The sequence below is a fragment of the Kryptolebias marmoratus genome, linkage group LG1 (genome assembly GCF_001649575.2).
Source record: "Kryptolebias marmoratus isolate JLee-2015 linkage group LG1, ASM164957v2, whole genome shotgun sequence".
In the NCBI taxonomy this organism is placed as follows: Eukaryota; Metazoa; Chordata; class Actinopteri; order Cyprinodontiformes; family Rivulidae; genus Kryptolebias; species Kryptolebias marmoratus.
In genome coordinates this window covers 34,698,649-34,706,756 of record NC_051430.1, presented here as the reverse complement: position 1 = coordinate 34,706,756, position 8,108 = coordinate 34,698,649, and the positions used below count along the sequence as shown (strand labels likewise).

Genomic DNA, 8,108 nt, shown 5'->3' with positions numbered 1-8,108 from the left:
AGTTTAGAAGCTATCAAAGTTCTCAAATAAAGCACCTTTTGAGAATGTCAATGTTTGTTGGGAATTATCTTACAAAACTAGGAAGGATTTTTGGTTTAGATATTAAAAGTTATAGTTTTCTATTGATTTTAGTAAAAAAAAAAAAAAAGAAGCAACTTTTTGGAAAATGCCCCGCGAAATCAGGCATTTTAGCCGCAAAATCCTGGAGGGATTGGTTAATCTGTCGTTAATCTGCCTGTGAGCGTGCTCGACTGAATGATCCGTGCGGTAAATTGAGCGTGGGTGAGAGAAAGTTTGCCTTTTATTTATTTATTTTAGAGGGATATGCAGCTCCTGACGTTCCCAAGTGTCGGAGATCCTAGCTGGCACTTTGACGCGCTCAAAGGGCCAACTATGGCAAAGATGACGACGAGGTGAGAGAAACCACATCCAGGTGTAACGGCTCAACCACTCCGGCAGAGGACACGCTGTCCGACTGTCCGGTTCTGGATTGGGACCCCCCCCGGGATCATTTAGGTCAACAGGGTGTCGACCAGGTCCGGCAGGTCGTGGGTTTGTTTAACACCACAGACAAGCTAAACAAAAACACTACATTTGGTGATTTGTTTTACTGTTTTTTCAGGACAACGACTCAGAGTTCTCACGCAGAACTTTTCCTCAGGACTCTTTCCTTTTCCTTCTCGCTGGTAAGTTAGTTTTCTTTCACCTCTGACGATGTCACCTGCAGAAACAAAGTTCATATCTGTATTATTCTCTGAAAGTGGGAACATTTTGACTATTGATACTTTACATCACACGTGTCAAAGTCAAGGCCCGCGGGCCAGATCCGGCCCTCTGTAACATTTCATCCGGCCCTCCAGTCTGGTTCAGATCGAGTCTCTGATTCTTATTTTGCTTTAAAAACTGAAGTTTTCTCTGACAGTGACTTAGAAGCCAACAATATATAGTTTTAATTTCTGTATGATCAGGTTTTTGTCTGTTTTAATGTTAAAAACTTCATTTAAAAGCTGAGTGAGGCGTAAGAAATGACTGCTAATGATGAGCTTTTTGAAGTTTGATCTATTTGTCTGTGTTCATTAAAGTCTGTTTGCTCTTAATTCTGTATAATCTGTAACTGGGAAAAGGTCATTGATATTCCTATATGGATGATTTGACATAATGCATCTAAAACCAATTTATGTAATTTTTAATAAATATTGATCGTGATCGGCCCTTGGCTAGGACCAAATTTTTAATTTTGGCCCCCTTGTGTCTCTGGGTTTGACACCCCTGCTTTACATGGTAATTACTCAACAATACAAGGTTGTTTTTGTCTATTTTCTCACCTAAAATACTGAACTAGTTCCCCTCTGAAAGATGTTTAAAAAAATACTACAATAGTGTTTACAATAAATGAGAAATTTAATTTATTTTTTTTAAAAAGCCCAGGTCGCCACTATTCTGTTCTGAAAATGGAGATGTTCGTTTAAAACTTTGATTTTATTTATTTATTTACATGTTTTAAAATCTAAAATAAATGTTTTAGTGAACAGAAAATAATGTTTATTAAGTTATTATCTTTGAAATTAACTACAAATCAGGAAATGAAAACATTAAAGCAAGCAATCAGTTTTCTAAAGACTTTTTTTTTTTTTTGCATTTTATGTTAACTTTTATAGTATTATTTTTTAAAAAGTGACACAAATGTTCTTTGGTTAAATCTTGCATTAAAGAATCTGCACAGATTGCCACGTCACACATAAATAAACAAACACAAATGCATAAAATCTTTATATGCAGTTCAATATACTTTCATTTTTTTACCTGTTGGCTTGTTGATACAACTTTATGGCTTTACAGCTTTTAACAGAAGTTAACTGCTGTTATTTAGTGTTTGTTCTCAGTAACAATAAACTTTATAGTTATTTCCTGTGAGACCAATAAAGAACTCCGAGTGTCAGACACTTCATGACTAAAGGGTTGGCATTCCAGTCGGATATCTACACAATGATTCAGCACCGTCCTGGAAATGATTCCTGTTTTGAACACAAAGTTCAAGTCAAAGGTCACCGTCGGAATTCGGTCTATGTCATCTCTGCTCCAAACAGGAAACAACAGTTCTCAGCGTTAGTCAGCAAAAAAAACGGCTACGCTGAAGTTATTCATTCCCCAACAAAGCCATAACTTTATTTATTTATTTATTTTTGTTTCGTAAATGTTTGATTCTGTCTAGTTTGGACCAGTACTCCTAACCTGCAAGAACATGAATTTTGGAGCGTGACCAATAAGATTAGGGATTTATCTTGTTGGATCGAGTTCATTCCACCCATTTCGCCCCAAATCTCAACATGAAACAAATTTCTTGATTCTCTCAGAAATAAAAAACACACCAATCAGCTACTTCTAGACTGATTTATAAATTTGGCTCATTTTCAGTTGTGTGCTGCTTTGGGATGCAAACATTATCACAATTTGAGACGAAATAAACTGAAGACAGCTAAATAAAGTTGTCCTCTGCATAATAAATCAGTAATCTGGCACCAAATATTAATATTGTAATAATAAAGCATGACTTTTGTATTACAGTTATTCCAGAAGAAATATATTATATTTTATGTATAATGGCAGCACGATGGTTTAGTGGTTAGCATTGTTGCTTCACAGCAGGAAGGTCCTGGGTTCAAGCATGCTTAAATAAAGGTTAACAAATAAATATTATGTTTAAACATCATATTATTCCAGCAGGAAATGCTCCAAGGCTCCACTGGAAGTGCTACAGCTAGCTTGCAAATAACAATGCAATTTTTTTAAGATGGCCACAATTCACTTTGATTTTGACCCAGCCAACCTGTTCGCTCGTCAGTCCTGTCAAAATAAAATAAAAATAAAATTAAATGTTCAAAAAGCTCTGTACACAACTGGTTTTGTTTTCCACAAAACAATAGGAACATTCCTGAACCGTTGTCAAGTTTGGTGTGTTGAGAGGACACCAAGAACATTCAGACGAAAGACAAAAAAAATACAAAGTTTAAACTTTAACAAAGAAATAAACCCAGCAGAGGACGAGCAGACAGATGGATCTGATGAAACGGAGGACTTTTTAACCAGGGATGGGTGATTACTGAGTGGGAACAGGTGAGAAGAATAAACAATATGAAGAGCAGGTGGGACTGAGGATAAAAACAACTGAGGGAACTATGGTCGACGACACAAAAATACACACTATTCACAAGAATATGGCTGAACAACCAAGAATACACACAGTAACTCCAAAAAACTAAGCCAGAACCCCAGGATCACAACAACCAGAAGTGTCCGGTTATCACATAATGTCTGTTTTTATGTCTACTGTGTTTTATGTTGAGGATATCCAGCCATCCATTTTCTTTACCCTCTTTTTTTTCTTTCCGGGTGCCGATCTCCAGCAGTTGTTGTGCAAGGGAGTGGGTGCACCCTGGACAGGTCCGTCACAGGGTCTGTCGGCCATATGGCAAGCTGAGATACAATGAACGTCAATGGGAGTTTGGTTGTGCATCACCGTGCACTCTGGGTGGGATCAGTCCTTCGGCACACTGGGTGGAAGAAGACAAAAATGGCAGCGTTTGGATATATAAACTGTATGAGAAGTGTAATGAGTGTGGGATATTTTAGGATTTGTTTGTAACACAGTCTTAAATTGAACTCTATGTTCACAAATCATGAAACCAAAACTGTGACTGTGCAACAACCATAAATAGATTCCAAGCTCAAGCTTCCATGACCTACTTCAGTTTCGAACACCCTGAATATCTGCGGACCAAGGACCCAAATCGCCCATTTTTTTCTTCAAAAAGCTATTGTTAAATCAAGTAAAAATGAATATTTTTCACGTCTTGGGTTTGTCATTTTAAAGGGCTTAGTTGTGTTATTTAAAAAAAAAAAAAAAAAAAGGCAAGACACAAACAGCCAGAGGGAAATATGTCAGCGTTGTACAAGTGGGTTCAAAAGACTCAGACAGGGTCAGGAATTCATATTGTAAATCCACGTAGTGACCGCCTCTATAAATCTGCTTTATTAAAACAAAACAAGCGTAAATAAAGTCCTCTGGCAACACAACGAGAACTAAATGAACTCCAGAGGACTGGTCACTTAGCGTTACGGTTATGTTTGTTCAGCTGCATGGCTGCTGTTTGGATGGTTTTAACCTGATCCTGTGTTACCTGGCTTTACGCCACACACCTGAGTGTGAGATAAGGTGACTGAGGGTGGAGTCTGGGAAAGCATTGGATAGCATTTCATTTTTTATTTTTAGCATATTTATAGACTCAATTATAGGCTATAGACTCAATTTCTCAGTGTGCCACAGTAACAAATTTAAAGCACCAACTAAACATAAGAAATTAAAAGTTTCACTTTGAAATCTAAAACTTTTGGATCATCAGAGCAACTGTTTATAACTCAGTCACTCATTATAACTCCATTGTTCTCTGTGTTCTGGTACACTCTGTGACAAAAGGATTCAAGGTCCTATTGTGAAACAAAACACGGAGTCACGTGGTCTCTTTTTATTTCTGCTCTCAGCTCGTCACCTGTCAAGTAAATATTTACCCCGCGCACACAAGTGAGCTGCTTCGGGGACGGGATTATTAATTATGAGCATTTGGATCTACTTGAAAGCGCTCTCGGGAACCCGCAGGATGAGTTCAAACTTAACCGGAAGGCACAATTTACGTCTTGTAGCGATCGGCGTCTGTGCAAAACTTCGGTTGCAGACGCACTTTAAGTCAAGTCAGATATCTGATGTCTTGACAGCAGTTTATTGAGAGTTTTTATGTCCCACGAGAAGCGATCCAGACTCGGGTTTAACACAAACCGAAGGCAGGTCTAAGAAAACTGAGATGTGCTTTAAACCATCATTGACTGAGCCCAGAGAGTTCTTAATAGACCTCACCGAGACTTTTCATACCGTATTTTCTTCTTATTTCAAAGTTAAATGTTAGTAGCTGTATGATCAGATTTTTGGTGATGGCCTTTTAGCTGTTTTAATGGAGAAAAATTAATAAAAAGGCACAAAAAAATAAATGCAAATGATGTTCGATCTATATTTTTAGATCTATATTCAACTCTAACTAGATCAAATTTACTAGTTTTAAAACTGAATTTTCTTTTACATTTTTCTTGATGCAAGTAAAGACAAGAAAATAGCTTCTTTGCCGAATTGCCTGTTACGAGTTGATGCAACAAAAGGACAAACATTTCTCCGAAAATTGATCAGAACATAAAAACACGCAGCCAAACAAAAAATCCCACATTGACTAATGTGTTTACCTGATGACTGTGACTGACATCTCAATACGGTGTGATTTGGTCTGAAATTTTACCTTTGCCTTTAGAAAAGAGCAAAGAAACAATATAACTTCTTGTTATTATTAAGTTTCAGGATATAACAATAGTGATAAAAAGGAACAAATCCTCAGTTTCACATCCTCATGAAAGCCGAGAATGCTAGAAAAATTAGCTTTCTCTATCGTACAAACATGGCAAGCAGTCATTTTCTTAAAAACGTTTCCATTGTAGAGGATTTATTGCTTCAGTTTTTCATTAAAATACTGGTCTCTTTGATATGATTTACTCTGTAAATGTGATTTATAGCAAAGGAATGCTTAAACTTGCTGGTAATGCCGGTAAACTTCAGATTTGCGGCAGCATTTTTACCGGGAGGTCCGGTGGTTTTACCCGCCTTTGTTAGTTGCAGTGAAACAGGAAAGGTTCGTTGCTCTAGCAATAAATGGTCATTTTTACGTCTAAAGACACAACATAAAAGTTTACATCATAGCATCAAGTTTGTCCTTTGGTTAGGTTATTTTTAAATTTATTTCTTCTTTTAACTTTTGCAACGTCAAGCAGCACAGCCAGTCCTCTTATGCAACAACTTGGCATTGAGTAAGAAGCTGCACACACCGTGAAAGTCCCACCTTCTGATTCATGCACACGAAATTCATGAGAATGATCGGCATCGCCATTAACGGACAAGTTATTTCAGGTATATATCTAAGGTTTACACAAAAGACACGGAAGAGAACCCATTTATGTGGCTTGATAATTTCTCTTTTTATCCTGAAAGGCCAAAAGGAACGCTGAGGCTTCCTGTTAGTCTGCTCTGCAAACCTTGTTCCTGGTAATTTGCTGAATCTGACAGAGATAAACATAATGAATTAAAGAGTTTGGAAGTCCAGCCGAAGATATAAATGGTTTATGTTACATAACTGTGTCAGAGGACAACTGTGATGCTTGGCACCTGTAAAAAAAAAAAATCAGCTGTCATGTTTTTTTTTCCTTTTTAACTTGTTTTTAAAACGTGTTAATAAATGCATACTAGAAGGTTACATTCACCAAATCCGTGTACGGTTCGTTCTTTGGTTTTTTCGTTTCAAAATAAAATTGCAAAAACAAAACATGCATGTGTTCTTTTGTTTTTAAAATGAAATTAGAAAAACGGCAATTGCAAAAATAAAATGAAGACCTGAACTCCCGGCAGTCACCAGCAGGTGGCGGTAATGTCCTGATTTAATGACTTCCTTGGAATCTGAAAGAAATCTTGTTGACGGTAAGATCATCAGCTCTCAGTGAAATGCGTCGATTCCCTCTAAATAAGACAAACGGATCCATTTTTAAACTGGTAGATTCTGAAGCGCTAACTGAAAAAGTTCTTCTTGTGGATTTTAATGGCGGTTGGCAAGAAACTGAAGGCGTACATTACCGCCACCTGCTGGTGACTGCCGGGAGTTCAGGTCTTTATTTCCGGTTCTGCCATAAGGTCCCGTTGAATTAACAACAAAATAAAAGCTCGTCTTTGGTTTAACCATTGCAGTTAAATAAAAACACAAAACGTACCCTTTTTTTATTTTTGCAATTGCCGTTTTTCTAATTTTGTTTTGAAAACGAAAAAACAAAAACAACACAAGCTTGTTTTGTTTTTGCAATTTTATTTTGAAACGAAAACACCAAAGAACGAACCGTACACGGATTACACTGCAGGTCTAAATGCTCAAATCTGATTTTTTGTTTTTGCTTGGTCGTCCAATACCTGAAATGACCTGCATGCTCAAAAGATATGATGTCAGATATGAATCTGAATTGAGTCACTTTTGCCTGCAGTGGGAACGCAGCCTTACCAGAAGCCTGGCCCAGCTCCATCCTTCTTTCAGTGTAAAGCTGATTTTATTTTTACCTCCTGAAGCCATTAAAAGAGAGAGCTAGAGAAGCTTTTGTAACTTCAGGTCAGTTTGACCTGAGGATAAACCGCATCTTGCAACACGGAGTACGTCCTGTGAGATCTGCAGCAAGTGTTGCTGCAGTACCCGTTCTTTTTTTTTTTTTTTTCCATCGCAGCCCCACTGCGGTATGCTGATGAGGGAACTGAAGTTGAGCATTTGGCAACAGTTACATTCGTACCAGAACAGGTTGGATTACATCAGGATGCCAGGAACGTCCAGCAATGTAACCAAACACTGACCCCGGAGGCAGAACTCTCTCCGTCTGTGTCCAGAAATCACAAAAAGACAGAATGGGGTTGTTCCTGTAGGTCATCAAAAGTTTCATTTAAGGGAATATTTTAGACATTTTTAATTTTGTGGGAAGGTTATGAAAAAATAATATCTTACCTGTTGTAAATATCAAGGCCACAGTGGATTGCTGCCATTTTAAAACATCTCAAGTACCAAAGACGTCATAGTGGTTCGTGCATAGACCTTTATACTGCTGACATTTGTGCATTGCAGTTAATTACATGGAATTATTTGGTTATTTGCAAGTGCAAAAAGTGGCAGCAGCAGCTAGCTGTAGCACTTCCAGGGCTGCTTGCAGTCAGTTTTGTTATGCAAAATTGAAGGTGGTGTTAAGATTTATATATTAGCATTCACATGAAACACTAGGGTACAGGAGTCCTCAACCACTGGGCCAAGAACCAGGACCAGTTTATAGATTATTTGACACTGGGACCAAGAGAAACATTAAAAGCTTTTTTAAAAAACAAACATTTGGATTTTTAATACATTGTTTTGCAAGGTGTTTTTTTAAAAGGCCACTTTTGCTTGTGCTTCTTTCTTGCGTTAAACTCAGTTGTAGTTATTTTTCATGCATTACAAAAT

General features: G+C 37.5%; 1 long non-coding RNA gene across 1 annotated transcript; it reads right to left on the bottom strand.

Annotated features, from left to right (window-relative positions):
* Window positions 1–333: 333 nt before the first annotated feature.
* Window positions 334–7,313, bottom strand: LOC112451120. The gene is made up of 3 exons (XR_005232850.1): window positions 7,134–7,313; window positions 3,371–3,551; window positions 334–721 (listed from the first exon to the last, which is right to left on the bottom strand). It is a non-coding gene; the product is annotated as an uncharacterized LOC112451120 (long non-coding RNA).
* Between the last annotated feature and the right edge of the window lie 795 nt (window positions 7,314–8,108).